We start from the raw sequence: 10,410 nt of genomic DNA on the forward strand, positions 1-10,410 counted from the left end.
GAACACAACAGGGATACCAACTCTCACCACGGTTGTTCAACATAGTACTAGATGTCCTAGCCTCAGTAATCAGACAACAAAAAGAAATAAAAGGCATCCAAATTGGCAAAGAAAAAGTCAAACTCTCACTCTTCCCAGATGACATGATACTTTATGTGGAAAACCCAAAGTGCTCCACCCAAAAATTGCCAGAACTCAGAGCAATTCAGTAAAGTGGCAGGACACAAAATCAATGCACAAGAATCAGTTGCATTTCTATACACTAACAAAGAGACTGAAGACAGAAAAATTAAGGAATTGATCCCATTTACAATTGCATCAAAAACCATATGATACCTAGGAATAAACTTAACCAAAGAGATAAAGAATCTGTATTCTAAAAACTGCAGAACACTTATGAAAGAAATGGAGAAAGACATGGAAAAACATTCCATGCCCACAGATTGGGAAAACAAATATTGTTAAAATGTCTATGCCACCCAGAGCAATCTATGCATTCAATGCAATCCCTATCAAAATACCATTGACATTTTTCACAGAGCTGGAACAAACAATCCTAAAATGTGGGTGGGACCTGAAAAGACCCTGAATTCCCAGAGGAATGTTGAAAAAAGAAAACCAAAGCAGGTGGCATCACAATGTCGGTCTTCAAGCTATATTACAAAGCTGTAATCATTAAGGCAGTATGATACAGGCACAAAAACAGACACAAAGATCAATGGAACAGAATACCGAACCCAGAAATGGACATTCAACTCTATGGTCAATTATTCTCGACAACACAGGAAAGAATATCCAATGGAAAAAAAGACAGTCTCTTCAATAAATGGTGCTGGAAAGATTGGACAGCCACATTCAGAAGAATGAAACTGGACCATTATCTTACACCATACACAAAGATAAACTCAAAATGGATGAAATACCAGAAATCCATCACAGTCAAGAGAAGAACACAGGTAGCAACCTCTTTGACCGTGGACACAGCAACTTCTTGCAAGACACATTTCCAAAGGCAAGGTAAACAAAAGCAAAAATGAAGTATTGGGATGTTATCAAGATAAAAAGCTTTTGCACAGCAAAGAAAATGGTCAACAAAACTGACAGGCAACCTACAGAATGGGAGAAGACATTTACAAATGATATATCAGATAAAGGGTTGGTATCCAAGATCTATAAAGAACTTATCAAACTCAACATCCAAAAATCAAATAATCCAATCAAGAAATAGGTGGAAGACATGAACAGACATTTCTCCAAAGAAGACATATAAATGGCAACAGACACATGAAAAAGTGCTCTACCTCACTTGTCATCAGGGAAATACAAATCAAAACCACAATGAGATACAACATTACACCAGTTAGAATGGAAAAAAATTAACAAGACAAGAAACAACAAATGTTGGGGAAGATGTGCAGAAAGGGGAAAGCTGTTACACTATTGGTGGGAAGGCAAACTGGTACAGCCACTATGGAAAACAGTATGGAGGGTCCTCAAAAAGTTAAAAATAGAACTACCCTATGACCCAGCAGTTGCACTACTGGGTATTTATTCCAAAGTCACAGATGTTGTGAAACGAAGGGTCACCTGCACCCCAATGTTCTTAGCAGCAATGGCCACAATAGGCAAAGTGTGGAAAGAGCCGAGATGTCTTTTGACAGATTAATGGATAAAGAAAATGTGGTTTATATATACAATGGAATATTACTCAGCCATCAGAAAGGATGAATACCTACCATTTACATCAACGTGGAAGGAACCAGAGGGGATTTTACTAAGTGAAATAAGTCAATCAGAGAAAAACAGTTATCATATGGTTTCACTCATATGTGGAATATAAGAAATAGTGGAGAGTATTATAAGGGAAGGGAGGGAAAACTGAAGGGGAAGAAATCAGAAAAGGAGACAAACCACGAGAGCCTCTTATCTCTGGAAAACAAACCGAGGGTTGCTGAAGGGGAGGTGGGTGAGGGAATGGGCAACTGGCTCATGGGCATTAAGGAGGGCACATGATGTGATGAGTACTGGGTGTTATAGAGAACTGATGAATTATTGAACACTGCATCTGAAGCTAATGATGTACCGTATGTTGACTAATTGGATTTAAATAAAAAAATACTGTGTTCTGCTGTTGTAGGATGAAATATTCTGAATATATCTGTTTAGTCCATGTGGTCCAGTGTGTTATTCAAATCCATTGCTTCTTCTTTCTGATTTTCTGCAAAGATGATCTGTCCATTGATGTAATTGGGGTGTTAAAATGTCCTATGATTATTGTGTTATTATCAGTGAGTTTCTTATTTTTGTTATTGTTTTACATGTTTGTGTGCTCCCATGTTTGGTGTATAAATATTTATAATTGTTATATCTTCCTGTTGGATTGTTCCCTTTATGACACACCATTCTGGAACTGAGGCAAGTTTGACAGACAGAGGCAGTCCCTCCAGAGCACAGGGAGGTGGTACTTGGTGTAAGCAAGTTAGTCAGCCTTCCTTTGGCACTGCACTGCTTCCCATAGGCGACTCTGTGTTTATGCTGAGGGGCAGGGATGGGGAATGGCACCAGCCAGCTCCTTTTTTCCTGGAGAAGCATCTCCATGAATGTTACCTGTCAGAGGAAACACCTCAAGAAGAGCCGATAATCTCCCTCCTATGTGCCCCAAATGTTTTTCAGTTTACTGTTTCCAAGTTGTCTGCCCCTGAGTTGTTTACCTGCCTTCTCTCCAGGAGCATCACAGTGCCCTCTGTGCTCTATCCAAGCCACATTTAATTATGATGGGTCAAAACCTGGAGATCAAGTTGTACTGATGGTATAATTCCAGTCTGAGTCTGAAGGACTGACCCCCAAGAGAATCAATGGTTTAAGTTCCAGTAACAGATCTGCAATCATCTTCATTTTTGAAATATACTTTCACTGGGTAAAGAAGTCTAGGCTGACATATTTTTTTCAGTATTCAAAATATTTTGCTCCACCTTTTTAAAGCTTGCACTTTTTTTTTTTTTTTGATGAACAAACTTCTATCATCTTATCTTTATTCCTCTGCACATAACATAAGTTTTCTTATGCTTTTAAGATTTTCTCTTTCTTACTGGCTCTTACCTACTTGGTAATAATATGTCTTGGCAAAGGTGTTTTTTTTTTTTTTTTTTATGTTCCATTAGCCAACATATTAGTTTTTGATGTAGTGTTCAACATTCATTAGTTGTGTACAACACCTTGATAAAGTTTTATTTATGATTCTTGTGCTTGAGTTTATGGAGCACTTTGGACTTGTGGATTTAAAGTTTTAGTCAAATTCGGAAAATATCCAGCCTTTTTATCATCAGTTTTCTTTTTATGATACCTTTTTCTTCTCTCTTTCCAAAGCTCTAAATACATATGCATTTATGCTATATTTATATTTACATTTAATTTGGTTACCTGAAAATTTTCCAGAGTTTAATGATGTTCTGTTCATTTTTTTCAGCCATTTTTTTTTCTGTTTGTTTCATTTCGGATGTGTCTTTTGTTTGTTTCAATTCAGTAAGATTTTTTTTTCACAATGCCTAATCTGTTATGAATGAAAGTGTATTTTTAATATTAACATTTTATTTTTCATCTCTAGAAGTTCAATTTGGTATTTTACATGCACACACACACGAGCATACTTTTAAAAAATCTCCACTTAACATGTTAAATATTTCCTCTACCTTCTCAAATATATAGAACATAGTTGTTTTTTGTGTCCTTGTCTATTATATTTGTCTGTAATTTCTATATCAGTTTCTGTTGATTGTTTTCCCCCCTTAATGTGAGTTGTATTTTCCTGCTTCTCTGAAGGCCTGATATTTTTTCATTGGGTGTCAGACACTAAATTTTAACTTTTGGATTCTGCATATATTACATCCCTATTTATTAGCTTGAGCAATTTTGTGGGACATGATGAAATAATCTGGAAACAATTTTATCCTTTCAGATCTTTCTTTTAAACTTTGTTAGGCAGAATCAGAATTGCATTTAATGTAGGTTAATTCTTCAAAACTACTGAAAGACTCTTCATAGTACTTTTCCTGATGTCTCCTGAATTATGACGTTTTCCACTCTGACTTTGGAAATGAGCAATATTTTAAGACATTTGTGAGCTCCAGGTAACTCTTCCTCTAATCCTTTCAAGTGATTCTTTCCTTGGCTTGAATTAGCATTCAACTAATATTTAATGGGGAGTCTCTGCAGATACCTATATTTCTCTCTGTGCAAACATCTCAATATTCTGCTCTGTCAAATCTAGCTACTCTGGCTTACACAGACTCCCATTTTTTACCTTCTTCTCACAGAGACTGTCAGTGTTGGTCTGGTGTTTTCTCCTTGTACAGTGGACTTAAAATTATCTCCAGATGGTAGTCTGGTGCATTCATGGTGTTATTCTTTTCTGCTTTTAGAGTGCTTATAGGTAAAAAGATTGCCCTGTTATTCCATCTTGGCCAGAATAAGGAGTCCTATACAATTTAATAAACTGTTTTCTGCTTCCTCAAGATAATGAATGACTGAAATGGTAGGTGGTACCCAAGATAAGGATTGTGGGAAATGGAAATATTCCACATAAAGGTGATAAAACAGTGAGATAAATACTTACATTACTGGCAAAATTGATCAAACCAGAATTTCAACTTTCCATAGTTTTTCTTATATTTTGTCTATATGGAACATCTCATTGTGTTAGCAATATTTCACTTGTCATGCACAAAATATTATCATAAGTTAATAGGAAAGTACAGACTTTCAAAGGTTGATGTTATTTACATAACGTTAATTACCTGACCATATGGGTTGTGGAATGTCCTCAGTCAATATTGTTAAGTAGTTATTGTTGGGAAGTTATTAAAGACACTTTCCTCACCATGTTTAGAAGGTTTACATCACCCTATATTCCACTTTGAAAATACTTCCTTTATATAGCAGGTTTCTGAACTCAAGGTATCATTTGTGTAAAATAAAATATATAAGATGCTAAAATATTCATTCCTGGGGGCACTCTGTACTGTTCACATAAATCTGCTTGAATACAGAACAAGTACAGGCTCTTTTTAACCATAAAAGATATTGCAGTCCACTCTTATTTAGACACACAGATAATATGGAAGAATAGCCTTCTTTATGACTAATTTTGGTTAAATTTAAAATGTATCCCAACAAATTTGACATTTCATACTGTTGGGATATAAGCATGTAAAATGAGTCCATGCTTTAAAATAGTGGGGTAGCTTCCAGTGCAACAATTAACTGGTAACATATGCCACTGCTGCCAAGAGGATTTTTAATCCTGTTAAACACTAATGTAGCATTTTTGCTTCTGCCACAATAAAGCAGCCATCTGTGTTTGAATCTGCTGGGAAACTGGGAATATGTTTACAGGAGAAGAAAGAAAGGCAAATAAGCAGGAAATTGAGTTTTACAATGCTGGCATCTAAAGTAAAAAAAAAAAAAAAAAAAAAAAGCTTAAAACCATGACAGTGTTTGATGGCTACATGAGCAGTTTTGATCTGCAACTGCTCAACTGCAACAACTGATTTTTTAAAAAAATTTACATAAAAAGTACTCTTGATTTTACTAAAGAGATTTTCTTTATCCATCTGTGCCTTAAGAGTAAAAGAAATGTTAATATTTTATAAAACAAGGTTTGCAATACTTGTTAGTACTGACATTCACATGTTTAAAAGGAGGTAGTATGGGTACTTCAAAAGCTGTTAAATGTCAAATGTAATGTAACCACATTTTTGACTTATTTGAAAATCCAATGATCCAAAATATGTAGAGGAAGTGGCAGTTAACTGTTAACAGTGTTTGCCAGTCACAGATGATCACTTGTGCTGGATTGGTAGTTTTTGGATTGTTGCTGACCTGTGTGCATGAGGAAGCTCTTTCTTATATTTCACCTGAATTTGTTTTACTTTAATGGAAGTCAATGTGCTCTATATAAAGAAATATGGTATAGAATTAGAGAGTCACAAGACCTAAGTTCTAGACTTTAGCTTCTATATGAAAATATAAAATGATTTAATTACCCTGAGCCTATTTTTGCATTTCCAAAAGGAAGATGATAGAGCAAATGATTGGCTTTCCAACTTTTTTAATTTTTTCACTCATTAAATCTTCCAATGAATATCCTATACACCAGCACAATGTATGAAATCAATAAAGGTTAAGCTTTTCTTATGAAATGGAAGGAGTGGCCCAGAAGTTGCTTCCCCTAAGAGTGCAAGAAGTAGATAAAAAAAATATATCAAGTTGACACAGAAAAATACATATTAGTGGAGGAAACAGTAGTTAAATCATTGAGAAATATTTGTCTGATTATGAGTTCATGGAAAGATGCAATAATATTAATGGTATAAAAAATACTACAAATTCCAAGGGGAAAGAATGAATAGGGAATTGTTTAAGCCCTGAAAATATAAAATGAAAGAAAAAGGAAGTAACAAAACTAACAACAAAATATGGAAGGAGAAAAATTCAATACTCTTCAGAGTAAGATGACAGACATCAGAATCTCCACATTTGTTCATCCACGATGTCCATTATATAATATAAATTAAGAAACATGTTAGTCTTCATAAAATGTGACTTATAATCAAGAGAAATTAACAATAGAAGTAATCAAGATAAGATAGATGTTGGGATTGGTGAAGACTTTAAAATAGCTATTATAACTAAGTTTAAGGATTACAGGAAAAGGTAACTATAAAACAAAAGAGATGGGAACTTTTAGAAGAGATAAATACACATTGCAATGGAAACCTCAGAATTGAAAAATGTAATATGTGAAATTAAAAAAAAAAATCATTTGGTAGGCTTAAGACTGTTTGGATGCCACACAAGAAATATTCTGTGTACATGAAGACAGATCATAAATTAGCCAAACTGAAGGATAATTAAAAATAGATGTGGAAAGTTCAAATAAAACAAAATAATCTGTGGAACAATATCAAGTGGTCTAAAATGCCTGTAATTAAAATCCCGAAAAGAGAGGAAAGAAAAATAGGGCAGGAAAAAGTTGAGGAAATCATGGCAAATATTTTCCAAATTATATTCAAAACTGCAAAAATCCCTGCAGAATTCAAGATTAATCTGGGAACATGCCAGTCAAACTTCTGAAAATCAAATATAAATTAAAAAATCTTAAAATCAGCTCATGAAGGGATTAGAATAATTTATATATGAAGAAAGAATAATAATTTTTTTAGGGACCAATATGGTGGCATACAAGCTCGTAAAATTTCATCTCCCATTAGGTGCTGAATTTACAAGTACACATGGAACAATTTCTTCAGAAAGAAATCCAGAAAATAGCTGGGTGACTCCTACACACCATATGAATGAGAAAATACCTTCATCAAAACAGGTAGGAAAGGTTGAGACACACTCTCATCATAAACCACATTACCAGCAGAATGCAATACAATTGGGAGGGAACTCCCAACTTCCAACTTTTCTCAGAGGACTGAAGCATTTAGACCACACATCTATTGTCCCAAATTTGAAGACTCCCACCCAAAAGATGGGCCCCTGAAATACCTAGCTCTGAAAAGTCAAAGAGTCTTGCACTCAAGAGACCCACAGAATTATAGCAAAAAAAAAAAAAAATTATATATATAGAAACAGGGCATAAAGCATTCATTATGGTTATTCTCCTAAAACTGAACACAAAAGAGTAGGAAAAAATGCCCACTGGTCAGTATTTGCTGAAAGGATTTTGACTGCATACTTTATAAGCTGCTGCCTGAGGGTCTGACTACTTTAGCATGCATTTAAGGGCTGGTTGCAATTCTTCTGGAGCCCAGGGAAGCCTGGACACTTACCACATCTTCTTCCTCCAGCTTGCTCCAACAAGAAAACCAAGTCACCAGAAGATCTCATCCACACATTTAGTTTCCCAACTGTTACGGCTTTCACACAAGAAATGGGCCCCCAAATCACCTAGCTCTAATAGGTGGCACTGGCACTCTCAAATCCCATAGAACCACAGGAAACAAACAAACAAACAAACAAAAAACAGTATCTAAATGTGCACAAGAGGATCTTCCCATGACTATACACCTGAGCTCAGTGCAGAGGCAACACGAAAGAATGCCTATCTCACACTTTTTCATTGGAAGGGCCTAAATTACATACTTTCCCAGTTGCTGACTTAGGAGCAAGTACTAATAAGCCTGAACCCAGGTGCTGACTATAATCTTCTCCTTTGGGACACTGATTAGTCTTGGCATACCCTCAACTACTGAGAGACACTAAGAATAAAGATGGTGGCTTAGAAAAATCACAAAAGTTTGAAGGACAACCAGGAGCTTGGGTCAGGCTGATTAAAAAGGTTCAACTCTTGCACAAAACCACTAAATATAGACTGCAAGTGTTGGTTGTTTTATCTAAAGCAAAGAAACTAACACAAAGAGACAAGAAATATGAGGACACAGGAGAATATGTTCTAAACAAAATAAAAATAAAATATCTAGAAATCAATCTTAATGAAACAGAAATAACTGATTTGTCTTCTAGGCACTTCAAAATAACCATTATAAAGATGCTCACAAGGTCAGTATCAAGGCATGAACAAAATGAGAATTTCCACTAATAAATAGAAAACTCTTAAAAAATACCAAACAGAAATTATAGACCTAAAGAATACATTAACTTCACATAGAAATCCAATGGGAGCATTTCAGTAGCAGACTAGATCAGGTGAAAAAAAATAGACCAACAAACTTTAAGATAGCGTAGTGGAATTCATCCAATCACAGAAGCATTAAGAAAAAATAAATAATGAAAAGAAAAGATAGTTTGAGAGATTTATGGAACACCATAAGGAGACCAATATATGAATTATAGGGGTCCAAGAAGGAGAAGAGAGAGAGAAAGGAGCAGAAAGCTTATGCAAAGTAATACTGGATGAAAAATTCCCTAACCTGGAGAAAGAAGAGGACATCCTGGTCCAGGAAGCTCAAAGACTACCAAAAGAGGTGAAACCAAAAGACCCACACTGAGACACATTATAATTAAAGTAAAAAAATAAAGACAAAGAGAGATGTTAAAAGCAGCAAGAGAAAAGTAACTACCAGTGGATTTTTAACCAGAAAGCTTTCAGACCAGAGGGACTGGGGTAATATATTCAATGAACATTAAACAAAACAAAACAAAACAAACAAACAAAAAACAAACCTGATAACCAATAATACTTTACTTGGCAGAGTTGTCTTTCAGAATCGAAGGAGAGATAAAGAGTTTTCCATACAAATTGAAGATGAAAGAGTTCATCACCAGTAAACTGGATTAAAACAAATGTTAATGGGAGTCTTTCAAGCTGAAATAAAATGACAATAATTACTAACAGGAAAACCTATGACATTATAAAACTCATTGGTAAAATTAAATATAGTTAAATTTAGAATAGTATAATATGATAGTGGTGGTGAGTAAATCAATTAAAATTCTAGTTTAAAAATTAAAGAGGGGCGCCTGGGTGGCTCAGTCGTTAAGCATCTGCCTTCAGCTCAGGTCATGATCCCAGGGTCCTGGGATCGAGCCCCTCATCGGGCTCCCTGCTCTGCCGGGAGCCTGCTTCTCCCTCTCTCACTCCCTCTGCTTGTGTTCCCTCTCTCTCTGTGTCTCTCTCTGTCAAATAAATAAATAAAATCTTTAAAAAAAATTAAAGAATAAAAGAAACAAAGGTATTGAGGCAGGAAGATGGAGATGGAATAGAAGGACCATAGACTTGCCTCATCCTACATACAACTAAATAACTATTAAATCATCCTACATATGCCAGAAATTGACTTGATAACTGACATAACAAATCCACACCTAAAGGTAGAGAACAGGCCATATTGGAAAAGATAGGAAGTGCAGAGTTGCAGTTTGGGAGAGAAATAGATTGTGGTCACTATAGAGGGAAGGAAGTCATGGCTAGTCTGGAAGACAAACACATAAGGAAGCCCACACGGAGAAGACAGATACCCAAAGCAATTGGCTTAGAAAGAGAGAGGGGTCAAATTTCATGAGTTATTGTAACAAGCAGGGCCTAAGGACTAGAGTATTAAAGGTCAGCAGGATGGCTTAGGGAGGGCACTGGAGCTGCTCTTGGAAAGAAAGGAGGACAAACATCCCACAGACAGACATATAGCATGAAAACAACAATCTGAAGAGTGCTTGGGGAACACAGTGGGGAGGTTATTTGCTCATTTCACAGCATGTCCCAGAGAAGCAGCAGTCATGGAGAGACCCTGTGGGAACAAAGGAACTGGCAGGTGCCATTTCCCTCCTCTGCCCCTCAGCATAAGCACAGGGTCAACTGCAGGAGCCAGCACAGTGCTAACACTCACTACCTAACTTCCTAAGTTGCTTACACCAACACTGCTCCCCCCACTTCAGTGGAAATGTCCT

Source organism: Mirounga leonina, unplaced genomic scaffold (genome assembly GCF_011800145.1).
Source record: "Mirounga leonina isolate KUSES-001 unplaced genomic scaffold, KU_Mleo_1.0 Mir_204, whole genome shotgun sequence".
NCBI classification, from domain to species: domain Eukaryota; kingdom Metazoa; phylum Chordata; class Mammalia; order Carnivora; family Phocidae; genus Mirounga; species Mirounga leonina.